Source organism: Arvicola amphibius, chromosome 7 (assembly GCF_903992535.2).
Source record: "Arvicola amphibius chromosome 7, mArvAmp1.2, whole genome shotgun sequence".
In the NCBI taxonomy this organism is placed as follows: domain Eukaryota; kingdom Metazoa; phylum Chordata; class Mammalia; order Rodentia; family Cricetidae; genus Arvicola; species Arvicola amphibius.
In genome coordinates, this window is record NC_052053.1 from 73261092 (window position 1) to 73274447 (window position 13356).

Sequence of the window (13356 nt, forward strand, 5' to 3'; positions counted from 1 at the left end):
TATTTCCCCACCTGTGACAGATGGGAAACTTGGGTTCTCCAGTGGGTTCCTGTCTATCGTGCCAATGACAGTGTACTTCCTTAGGGACCGCTCTTGCCTTCTGGCAGGGGCCCTAAAGCCTTGGAGTATTTTCATTTTCTCTGATACTTGATGTCAAGGAGGGAACTTAGCATGCACAAGAGCATGGTACAGTAGCTGAGACAAGTTCTTATATCATGTTTGACACGGAACGGGTGTTGGATGGGTCTCTCTCCATATGGAGGTCCCACCAAGCATCAGTGAGATTCCAGGTCCTCTGCCCTCTGGATGATGCCTACTTCTGTTTTGAGGAAGTCCTTGGATTCCTTGAGAGTGTTGTGGCCTTCTAGAAGGAGGATTTTTTGTCTGGGATGAGGGTAGTCCCTCAGACCTTGAGCAGGAACTCTAAGGCCAGAATGAAGGTGGGTAGGGGCAGAGAACTTGGAAGTTGTTATGGAATAATGTGACCTTTCCATCTGAACACTGGAACCCTTGTATGATGATAGGAAGCAAGATCTGGGGTCTTTTGAGGGAGTGACTGTGTCATGGGAATTGTGAGGGCTAACATGTCAACTTGACAGAATTTATATGACATACCTGTAAGGGGTTATCTAGATTAGGCTAGTCTCTGGGTATCTCTGTGAAGAATGATCTAGATCAGATTAACTGAAGGGGTGAAGGACAGCACCACTCCTTGGGGTGAGACCCTGGTCTGAATGAAAAGGAGAAAATGAGCTGAACGCTACCATTCATCTCTTCCTGAGAGGGGACACACATGATGAGCCACTTCAGGTCCAGCTGCCATGCCTTCTCTGCTGTGATAGTTTGCACTTTTATACTGGGAGCCAAAATAAACCCTCTCCACGGGAGTGGATGTTTTCAAGTATTTTGTTGCAGCCCCGAACACAGCGATTGGAAAGGGATGGAGCCCCACCAGTAGATTAGTGGCCTTGCCAGAGGAGACAGACTGCCATGCTGTCTCCTCACTGCTGAGGGCTCATCAGGAAGACAGTTGGCAATCTGGAGAGTGGGTGCTCGCTAGACCCTGGATGGGCTGGAGCAGCGGTTCTCAACCTTCCCAATGCTGTGCCCCTTCAGTACAGATCCTCATGTTGTGGTGAGCCCCAACCATAAAATGATCTTGTTGCTACTTCATAACTGTAATTCTGCTAGTTATGAATTATAATGTAAATATCTGATATGCAAGCCCTGGGAAAGGGTCATTTGAATACCAGTGGGGTCGTGGCCCGCAGGTTGAAAACCACTACACTAGCATCTTCATCTTAGACTTCCTTGCATTCAGACTGTGAGGAATGAGTGACTCCTCCCCCCTCTGATGGCTGAAGAGTCTCCACAATGGCCCTACCCATTCCATCACAGTGTCATCCAGGGTAGCTGCACCCACTGTCTCCAGCCTTTGTCAGGCTGACTGGAGACTGATTTCTATGCTTCCCTAAACATGGTTCCCTCTTGTTCCTTGGCAGATTGAGATAGGTAATGAAAAGTTGGGGTACGTGTGTGTGTGTGTGTGTGTGTGTGTGTGTGTGTGGTGGGGGGTAGAGATACTGGCACAGGTCTGGAAATGAGGGCATCAAGCCTGCTTCTAGGCTCGCATTGCCCTGGGTGCATACCATCCCTGCCACCTCTTGGCCTCCAACTCCTCCTTGAGGTAGGTGGACTGCATTATCTCCTGGCTCTTTCTAGCTTAGAATTTCTGTTCCAGATCTGTCCATCAAACACTGTTTGGAGGGCTTTGAAGGGGAAGCCTGGGTGTCGCTACATTTTTCTTTCACACCCACCTCACACCTCACACAACTTTCAAGACTCCTGACTGACATGTCTAATGGACAAGTTTTGGGATTCAAGGGGCCCTGTCTGTGAGCTACTTTTCTTAAGGAGTGAACAGGTCACCCTTAAATCTCTCAGGTGTGTCGTCTCCTGGCAGCAGAAAGCACCAGAAAGGAAGCAGCTTCTAGACCAAGACGTCTCTGCAGCCAGGAAGTCCCCAGCCTTCTCCTGTGGGGAGAGGCCAGCTCAGTGAGCGTGTGGTAAAGAAACCGCCACACTTGATAGAAGGTGGGAAGAGAAAACCCCGAGTGGCCCAGAAAGCAAAAGCTTAGACATAGTTAGTGATAAAGCCTGGCCCTTCTCTTGTTCCTTCACCCATGGCCTGGTCCCTAGTTGAGCTGTGAAGGCTATTTCCCTTCCATTTCCCTCTGAGCTCCCCGCACACTCCTAGAGCACAGAGGCACGCTGATATGCATCTGCTTGCATACATTTCCCAGCTTCCTTTGCAGTTACATTGCGTCATGTGACTAGCTCTGGCCAATAGACTGTGAGCACGGGAGCAAGGTGCCACTTCTGAGTTTAAGAGCTACTGTGACTTCCCTGACTCCTTCCTGCCGTGGGGGTGGGGGGGGGGGGGGGGGGGGGAGGGGGGGGGGAGTGGATAGGGTGGTCCTGGAGTCCAGCAGATGTGGCCAGCAGAGCAAGAGGGCTGTAGAGAACCCTAAAAGAAAGGCGTAAGCAAAGATCTGAATGTTCCTAGCGTTAGTCCTGTGGATACAGGGGTTGATGAGCACAGCGTGGCTCATCCTGACCAAGGAGGTAGACAGGGTGAGGACCAGTGTCTGCCTCTGCTGGCTATACTTCCTTGGCAAGCTGTCCATCATGGTTCCCATACTGTGTAGGGGACTCTGTTGAACCAACTGTGTGGGATGTTGGGGGAATAGAAGTCACATGTGCAGCCAGTGCCCTGTAGAGGCACAGTCCCAGTCCTGCACTCCACTCGCTGTGAAGGTCACAGTCTGACCCCTAAGCTATATCAGCCTGCTGTGTTTGATCTAAGCTGCGGCAGGTGGTGGCCGAGTGTGACCCCAGCACCCGTCAGGAGTGTGAATTCTCTATTGGTCTGCTAGGGAGGCAGAGTCAAGCAATGGCTCCTGCTTGGGTGGGCACAGGGATCGGGCTGCATAGCAACAGAAGGACCAAGAGGTATCTTTAGTCCTTCTCCCTGCTGGAATTCGGTTGGAGGGCTGTGAGTGCGAATGTTACACTGAAGCAGTTCTCAGGCGAAAGTAGGTCAGGTCTTAACCAAAGGCAGTGTGGGACTCCGTGCTGCAGTGAAGAGGCTCTTCCAGCCTTGGAGCCCTTGCCTTTTCGGTCTCTACACCAGAGGTTCCCAACCTATGGGTCGCGACCCCTCTGGGGTTGCGTATCTGATATTTACATTATGATTCATAGCAGTAGCAAAATTGCAGTTATGAAGTAGCAATGAAAATAGTTTTATGATTGGGGGTCACCATGACCTATGGAGCTGTATGAAAGGGTCGCAGAGTTAGGAAGGTTAAGAACCACTGCTCTATACAATGAAAATGAAACCTGACCGCACACCCCAAGCTGACACCTCAGGGGCTGCAAAGGTTCAGGGCAGAGAGTCTTGCTTTAGGATCGGCTTCGTGTCAATGCTGGTTATGTGGTCACAGGGAGGGTGTGATTTGAGGACCACGGTGAATGTCCTTCAGCCCCAGTGTTTCCTGTACTGAGTTCTTATTTAAACCAAATCCTGTGGTAGTAACTAAAGCCTGAACTAGGTGCAGGTGTTGTGTGGGGACTCTTGTGGGGTTCCGAATGGCTTGGGCCAGGATGTCTGCTGTCTACCTGATGTTGCTTTTGGGCATCTGACAGCTCTTGTTAATGTTCTCTTGCAGGGGTAAGCTTCATTTCTGTCAGCCTGCTTTCCAAAACCTTCGGCCTCAGGCTGCAATCCTGTGTGGATGAATTTCCACGCTGGGACGGCAGTGTGGGGCGGTGAGCGGGTAGATGTCAAATGTCCTCATAGGTGTTCCAGAGAGGATTAACAAATGCGGAACTCAGGCTGGCACTCTGGTGGAATAGAAGAGGAGGAAGAGGAAGCTAAGAGGAGAAAGAGGAAGCTAAGAGGAGAAAGAGGAAGCTAAGAGGAGAAAGAGGAAGCTAAGAGCAAGCCCGGGCATCCTTACTCCCTGCTTCCAGGCTTCTGAGACGTGAGTGTCTCTGCTCACTGCACGTCCTGTTGTCCTTCATGACAGACTGAATGAAGCTATGAAGCTGGACCACAGTGAACCCCTTAACTTTAAGGTCAGGTGTCTTGCTATAGCATCACGAGAGTGACAGATATAAGGGCTTTAGGACTCTTGACACGTGGGGGGGACAACTGGGTTTGTGAGGAGAATGACATACAGTGAGTGACAAGATGCCTGGGAGCAGAGAGCGCAGTGGGAAATGAATGGGAGATGTAGAGAAAAGAGGGCTTTATGTTCAAAATGTATTTGTTTCTTCAAAGCTGGTATGCACTGTGCCGTGTGGGAAGGGCGTGGCTTCCCTGCAGCCAAACAATGGCTTTGCTGAGACCAGCTTGTGTGTTCTTTAGTGAGGATCACAAGGCACTTTTCCTGGCCCCTCTTCTTTCCACACCCCTTCCTTCTTACCTCCCTCTATCCCTCCCTCCCTCCCTTTCTCTCCCTTCCTCTGTGCCTGCTTGTTCATTGGCTTACTGAGGCCAAGCCAAGTTCTGATGGGATGGAGAAGATGACAGCATAGATCCTGTCTCCACAGTGTTCTGGGTCCTGCATACATGTCGGTGAACAAGGATGGACCTCGGGGAGACGGGACAGAGGAAGATCTCAGATTCCCTGCTTGCCATTGTGCCTTTTGTTTTATTGAGACCCAGGGTCTAAGGGCTGTCTGGGCTCCTGGCTCTTGGTGGCATTAGGGTGGAGGAGGGCCTCAGGGTCCTCTGAAGAAGGTGAGAATTTGCTCTGCCATCTTGTGGAAGTTGAGGATGTGAAGGCCTCTGGAGAAAGCTCAGAGATGGAAGCAAAGGCTTCTCCAAGGTTTGGTGCAAAGCTTCCAGGAGATTCAGAGGGACTGTCCTCTGCAGGAAGAACAGGAGCCACCCTGTAGCCGTCCCCATTCCAGAAGGCTCTGTAGAGAATGCATAATTAGGCCCTCTGTAATTACCAGTTTGAATCTGCCTAGGACACTCGGGCTCCCACCCCCTAATTTACCTTATAAATTTATTCTGCTAAAAAAGTTAAAAATGTCAGTCTTCTGTGAGCACTGCATAAATGAATTATCTCTCCGGATGACAGAAGGTGGGAAGGAGGAGGAGGCCCGGGAGGACATTCCTCACTTTGAGTGTCTGCATGTCTGTACCCTGAGCTCGCCCGGCAGCAAGCCCAGCCAGGCTGCTTTGTGTGCAGGAAGAGGGCAAGGCCACCAGGCTCTGCCACTGTCCCCAGGAGGGCATCCAAACTAGCCAACTTGGTGGTAAAGGGCCCTGTGGAGAAGGTAAGAACAGGAAGGTGATTGTTTCTTGTGCTAGGTCCCATCCAGCCAAGTCCTGCAGTCCCTTCCGCACCAGGATGGAGCTCAAGGTTACATTCCCTGGTTTCACAGAACAGTCACCATTGCCTAATTCTGGATAAAGAACTTGCACAAGACTACAGCAATATATGGTGAAGCCTGGACATGGGGCACATGTCTGTGCCACCGACACTTGGGAGGCTAAGGCAGGAGGATTGAAAACTTGAGGCCAACCCAGGCTATATAGAAAGATCTTGTCAAAGAAAGAAAGAAAGAAAGAAAGAAAGAAAGAAAGAAAGAAAGAAAGAAAATGAAAGAAGAAAACATACAAGATTTAAGACTTCAGTACCATGGCAGGTGGCTTAGATAATAAAGTTGTTTCAAAAACCCCTTTAATCTCATAATCCTAACAAAATGGCGGTTGTCATTTCCAAATCTCTATCTAGTCTTCCCCCTCCAATAGTCGTAGTTGTCTCTTTCTCTCTTTCTCTCCCTCTCCCTTCCTTCCTCTCCCTCTCCCTTCCTCCCTCTCTCCCTCCCTCCCTCCTTCCCCCCCTCCCTTCCTCCCTCCCTCCCTCCCTCTCTCTCTCTCTCTCTCTCTCTCTCTCTCTCTGTCTTCTCTCTCTGAACCAAATGGTTCAGCTGCTGTAAATTTAAATTTTTAATTTTGGGTTTTGGATCATAAAAATCACAAGTGCAGCCCTTTGCAAACTCGGTGACCAAGAGAAAAGGCATAATGGTGGCCAGCCCTCCTCATGTCCAAGAGGACACCCGCTAGCCACAGAGACATTCTTTCTTGCCACTGTCCACGGGTATGGTTTTCCCAGTCTGCAGATGTATTTGGTCTTTTATCTTAAGACCTAGATAGCTGAGACCTTGATACACCAGAATGTGTCAGTCACAGACGGAGGCGAGTGGGCGGAGCCTGAACAGTCTGCTTTAAGAAACTCTGCCTGGTTAGGCTGCTGGAGGTACTGACTTGAGTCATTTTTCCTCTGCATATCCTTGAACTTCAGCCTGGTCTATAGTACTGAGCAGATGTACTATACATCTTATACATGCACCCGTCAAAATTCGTATTGATTCTTCTTCCTTATTATGTGACATTAAGAGGCAGGAGGGGATTGAATCAAGGGAGCTCCCTCATCACAAATGGTTAGCACCTTAAAAAGGGGCTGGGGGACCCTTCTCTTTGCCTTTTACCACATGAGATGTAGTATTGGTTTTCTCTGGCAGACACGGCACCATCGTGGGAATCCTCTCTGACCTTTGCCCTCCAGAGCTGTGAGAAGTGTATTTCAATTCTGTGTCAATTTCCAGCTCCGGGTATTTTGCTACAGTAACCCAGACGGACCATGGCAAGCTGCTTGATCGACGCTAGCTGAATGTGTTCACAGGATCTGGGGAAATTTCGCCTTCTGAATGACAACGTTGAAGTGTGTGCCATGGATTGAGCTGAATGTGAGTTACTGTACAGCTGAACATTGGGCATTGACCTCCATCGAATTATCCATAATTTGTTAAATGCCTATGCTATGCTGTGTCCTGTACTGTTACTTTCTGTGTGGTTGCCTGAGGAACTCCTGACTGAGGCTGGAGCCTGACACAGGAGAACCTGGGGTACTTAGAAGGCCAGCTGTTTGCCTCCAAGGCACCTAGTTTATGGCAGATGCAACATGGACTTGAACCCAGGTCTGTGAGGCTGTAGGCACCATGTTGGTGCCTACCCTGCCCATCATCTTTCCCGGAAGGACAAACCCAACCTAAGGGGCAAAAGGATGTTACTTGTTTCCAAACTCTATTCCAATGGCAGGAGATTTCCTGACTGAAAGTTCACCATCAGAATCTTCTGCTGGGCCCCGTGGACTCCGAGTCCATTTATTTCCATGGTTTGCTCTGTCTGAGATGAAGCCTTAGGTACTTGCATCTTCCATCCCTCACCACTTCCTGTGGTTTGTTCTCCTGGCCATGGCCTTGACTTTAGTACCCATAAGCCTGCCCAGTCTTTTCCTTCAAGCAGGTATCCTTGCTCAGTTCAGAACTGTTTTTTTTTAATTTATTTAATTTCGTATTATATTAATTGGTCTTTTGCCTTTGTGTATTTCTGTGTGATGGCGTCAGATCCTCTGGAACTAGAGTTGCAGACTATTGTGAGCTGCCATGTGGGTGCTGGGAATTGAACCCAGGTCCTCTGGAAGAGCAGTCAGTGCTCTTAACCTATGAGCCATCTCTCCAGGCCCCAGAACTGGTTTACCTTTGAACTTTTCCTTTCTCTCCTTCATGTCCTGATCCACTGCAGACTTTTTGGTACCCCTATTCTAGTCCCAAGTCTGGTGATGTCTCTGGTACCCTCTTCTTGCTTGGAGGATGGTTGGAGTTGGCTGGCTGGAGGACGGACCTATGCTTTTGTGGAGACAGGCCTGGGGGATTGGAGTTCTGTGTCTGGGAGCCTGGCTTTAGCATCCTCTGTCTAATGGGGGTGGTGTCTTTCTTTCCAGAATGAGCTAATACAAACCCCTGACACACATATTTAGATAGTCTCTCTGTGACTCAGGAGGCCTGGAGAGGACTGCAGTGGTGAACTCGTTAAGAGGGACACACAGCCACAAATACATTTCGGGGGCTGGAATGTCTCCAATCTAGACAGCTGTCATTGTCTTTTGTTTGTTGTCACTGGAGTGATGTATTGAGTTTAAGTTTCTTTGAACTAGAATCCTGGGTATTAGCCAGTAAATAGAATTGCCATCTCAGTCACAGAGTGCTTCTTAAAGTGTGTCCAAGGAGAAGTCGCAGGGTGCCTATAATGGGGCTGCTGTGCAGCGGAGACCCGGACTGCTGGTTCGCAGGTGTGCTGAGGCTGTGTATCAAGGAGAACCTAGATCAGAGACAATCATGCATTCCCCTACACTGCTCAGCAAGTGGGTACCTTTTCCTAGCCCGTGCCTGTCTGTCTGTATCCTGGAAGCATAGGGGGAGGGCAGGGTTTGCAGGCTAGGAAGTATCTCTCATCCCAGGCAGTAGGGAGCCCTCGGGGCTGGTGGGGAAGCCTGCCTACAGGTCTGCCCCTCACTTCTGAAGTCCAGCTTCAGACCTGGCCTCTGTTTTTCACTTAGTGGAAGCTCTTGATGGACGCCACGGTGGTGGCGGAGGCTAACTGCATGGAGCCTGGAGCTGATGCAGATGCTGTAATTCCTGTCACCCTCGAACAGCTCAGTGGGAGCTTCTGATGAATAACGTGTGGCGTTCAGAGGCTGTGCACATCAGTCGCGTGTGTCACTGGCAGAGGTCTGGCAGGGCACCAGAGCAGTGGGGGAACACAACGCCACCTTGCCAAGTCTTTAATTAAAAGAGGAAATATGTCAGAACCTACTAGGCCACTGTCCAACCTAACAGGTCCTTCCTAGTGTCAGGGAACATTGCCGTTAGAGACTTGGCGCAGGCACTTAGGAGATGGCTCAGTGGCTAAGGGTATTTGCTTCTCTTGAAGAGGACTCAGATTCCGTTCCCAGCACCCAGACGGGGCTCACAACCACCCATAACTCCAGTTCTAGGGAATCTGATGCCATTTTCTGACCTCTGCAGATGCCAGCTATGTACATGGCATACAAACACGCATGCAGGCAGAACAGTCATATGCACAAATAAGGAATAAGTAAATCTAACATTTTTTTAAAAAGGACTGTGGTGGGAGTCAGTCATTCCTCTGAGTCTGCTCCCCAAGGCAGGAGAGAGACTATCAGAACATGCTGGGGCTGAGAAGTGGTCACCTGGGAGAGGTCTTTCAGTCTTGGGGAGGGTCTCCCTGCAGGTTCCCCATGACAGCCTAGGGGTCTTGCCTTTCTGCATCTCTTGCTTGGGAACAGTAACCTTCAGAGATCAGGAAGAGCCTGAGATTCAGACAACTCAATAAAGTCACAATAAAACATCCAAAGCCTTCCATTCTCTCTCACTTCTTTAACTCAATTTATTTTTCATTTTGTGGACAGAGATTTAGTCTGGGTATTAGTTTATGATTTTTACTGAAGGAATTACTCAACACACACACATATAAAAAGGAAATATTATTTTTATCATTTATTTTGTGCCATGTATACCATAGGAGGAGAAAACAGAGTGAAATCACTTCAGTACTGCTGTTTTTCATTACAAAGTTATTACATATAGAAATTACTCCAAATTATCTGAAATGAATGGAAATTATGAGGTTTAAATTCCCCAGGTTACTGCAGGCACAGCTCTGGAAATTTATTTTGTCATCTTGCTGAACATAATTGCTACAACAAAATTTCTTCCATTTTACAACTGCGGTATAACTTATTTATACCGCTGTAGCAGTAATTTTACATCAATAAGTTGCATGGGAAGGAATACACAGGTGGTAATTGAAAACAATAATTTGTGCCGAGGTCCAGGTGGGATGGTTGGCTCAGGAAAAAAAAAAAAAAAAAAAGGCTCCAGTTACTGTCGGCGACAGCTTTGTGTCACCACGGCCTCTTCTCATCTCTTTAGTCAAGGAGGGTCGAGCCATCCAAACGCCTTCCATCAGCTTCCTTTCTCTGTGTTCTCTGGGGCTGGGGCGGTGGTCACATTTGTTCTCTTAGCCTCATGGCTGGTGCACTCCATTCTGAACACGGGGGGCCCTAAACCCCCAGAGGCAGGTTCCGCATTGCCTCTTTGCCAGCTCCTGCCCTCTTTCTCTGCTTTCCAACTTGCCTCTGGGTTGGGTGCATTTAGGTACCCGGAGCTAATTAAGGTGTGTGATAGATTTCAATTGGAGTGTGAGTTCTTGCCAGAAACATTGACAATTCGATCCCCCAAGCACAGTGCACAGTGTTAAATCCACTAATGCTTTATCCATTACTGTCTTCCTTCCCAGCCGGAATGTGTGGTCTGGGTACAATACCGAACCAGTCCCTAAACATGCGTCCCCACTCTTCTCTTCTCTAATTGTCCCTGTTAAGCAGAAAGAAATAACGAAGCTGCAGAAGCCTGTGCAGAATCCCAGCAGCTGACGAAGCCACCGTCTGCATCTGGGGTCTGAATACAGATTTTAACAGTGGACCATAAATCTGCCCTGTTTAGACTCTCGATCCTCAGGGTGAGCTGGACACAGGCCGGAAATGGGCTCCCCTGCTCCTGTTAGTGCTCCCCGAGAGACTCGTGGGAGAAAGCAAGCACAAGGCGGGGGCTTTGTTGCAAGTTTAGATGGGGAATATTATCACATCTATATTTTAGAAGCCATTGTTGTTTTAAAGATCCCGAAGGCTTAAGATCACAGTGAAATCATTTTTTTTAAAGACCCAGATTAAACTAATATCAGAATGTATGACAACTCAGCGTCTTAGTTCTCCCTTGGGTGGAATTCATCGTCTTTTGTTGTGGTAAATTGTCTACCTTGTAAATGGTACCCAAAATGCATCTTCAAACCAATGTACATTTTGCTTTATTTTATATTATATTTACTTTCTTTTTTTCTTTTTCCCTTCCTCCCTCCCTTCTTTCCTTTCTTTCCTTTCTTTTTGATACAGAGTTTCAGGCAGTCCAGGCTGGTCTTGAACTTGCTATGTGCCTGAGGATGACCTTGAACACCTGATCCTCCTGCCTCCACCGCTTGAATATGGAACATCTGAAAACTTCTACACACCATAGAGATGCTGCCTCCCCTGCCCCTGCCCCCGCCCCCAGGACCCGTGCTGTCCAGCATGGCTTGTTAGCGGGTCTGCAGTGCCAACCTTTCCCTCCTCAACAGCGGGGAAAACGACGACATATTTCTAGGATGCAAGCTATCCTTGTTGAATTCACTCGAAAGCATGCGTGTGGCTGCTTCTGAAACGACGGAACGACAGATGAGCTCTCCTTTTGCTTCCCCAGCTCTGGAAGGCGTCGCTGAAGCAAGGTGTTGGCTGGCTTTTCTTTTTCTTTTTTTGCTAAGCGCCCCCTTGCAGAGTTCTCATTAGCTGCGCCTTGCGTCTTTTGGGAGGGATGCTAGCCTGACTCATGTTTCTCCTTTCTTCTCGAAGCCCTCCTTCCCCCTCACTTCCTTTGTAGTGCATTACAGAACAGATAGGAGTTTTCACATCCTGGGCCTTGGGGGTGGGGGCTGCTCTCAATTGAATCAAACTTGTCTACGACTCAAGCTTAACATTTCCAGAAACTTCCTCCTTTTCATACTGCTTAAGGATACAAACTAATTAATCCTCACAGCCTCATCAAACCCTTGTTGGGAAGGTTATCCTTATACTGCCTCCATTCCCCCCCTCCCCAGCACCAGGCACCTACTTGTCACCCCAGTTCTCAGCTACAGCCTGACAGCCAGAGTCGTAACTGAAAATTCCCTTCTGAATCCTGGTGTTTCCCCCAAAGGAAACATTTTCACTCTTCTGAACCTCCTCACACCCTTGCCTCTGCTCTAAATAGGGCAGGTTGCTTGGTCACCAGACCACTGAACTCAGCTCTGGGGTGGGCGCCATGTGTGTGTCTGAAACGGAAATCTTCAGGGCAACGACCCCCCCCCCCCCTGCATGCTAAGTCACACCAGACACACCGAGACCGAGGAAATCGGCAGAGAGATCCTTTGCGAGCTACACACATGGAGATGTAAGTACCCAGCCCTCTGACCTCGGTCTCACAGAGAGGAGAGGGTACAGGCTTCTGGGTCGCTCCCAACAGGGAGGCTTCCCTACCCAAATTAAATTGATGACTCAACTAAAGAATTAAAATTAGCAAGGCAAGAAAATTCCAAACGAGGTGAGAAAGCTGTAGAAATAGTTCCAGATCCCCTAGTACTGAGCCATTCAATATCACTTCTGATGACAGGGGTAGAGTTAGAAACGTTCAGTGTGGGTGTGAGCTTTTTCACATACAGGGAGCTTGGAGCTGGGCAAGGTTTTTTGTCTTTTTTTTTAATTAAAATGTTTTTAAAGGAAAATAAACCATGAATCAGGAGCAGTGAAACTGACTAAAGATTTCTGGGCTGCAGACTTAAGGAAAGCAGTCAGGAATGCCTCTGTTGTATAGTCCCCCCCCCCCACCCCCATGCCTATTTAAGCCTATTTCAAGCAGTTGAATGATTGTTGAAAATCTACTGTGTACCAAGTCCAAGTCTTAGTTGAAAGAAAAGAAAGAAATAGAAAAGAAGATGCGGTGACTTATATCTTAACAAAAGCCTGGATCTTAAACTGTACGCATTGAAAAAACAGAAGAAGGCTCAGAGGCAAGTTTTAGCATCCTGTTTGGCCTTTAGGTGCTGAGGCCTAAACCCTCTGTAATCCAGCAAAGTTTTCCCTGCACCCAGGAAGGGACATGCGTGTGGAGGAAGTCTGGGTTTGATCTCTGAACCGTCTAAACCTGCACTGGAGAGATGGTTCAGCCTGCACAGGTGTTTGCAGAGAACCCTGAGGACCTGCCTTGGATCCCAGAGGACCCCACATAAAGGAAGCAGTGGAGAACCAGTTCTACAAACCACACGCACATCTTATACCTGATAAATTAATTTTAAAAGATTCTAAATCACGAGGAAAGATATCAAGACCATCTTGTGAGCCTTCTTAATGTGTATCGGGCTTGCTTAGGGTTTCCGCTGCCGGTTCTTCTCAAAAAGAAGACGTGGGTGCTCTCATCAGAGCGTTTATTGAATTTTCTGAGTCTTCACAGTCGCTACGGTTTAGAGCCTGGGAGAACAGAAAGCAGCAGCAGGCATAGCTTACTTCGGAGTTTGCCCCATACTTGTGAAAAATGAGAAGATTTGCCTTCTCTTTGCATGGATTTTTTTTTTAAGCACCAGAAATGAAACCCAAAGTAATTTGGTAAGCTGTGTTGTTGGGCCCTCAGACAGCTCCAAAGTTATCTGTCTACATTTCAGAGGTAGGATCCCTGGGAAGGAGAAAACAGCAAAAACAAATGAAATGTTAGTTTCTTCCTGCAAGGACTCCAGGACTTCCCGTTTCCACTGACACTTCTAGATCTTTCCAAATTTTTGTAAAGCCATAAGAT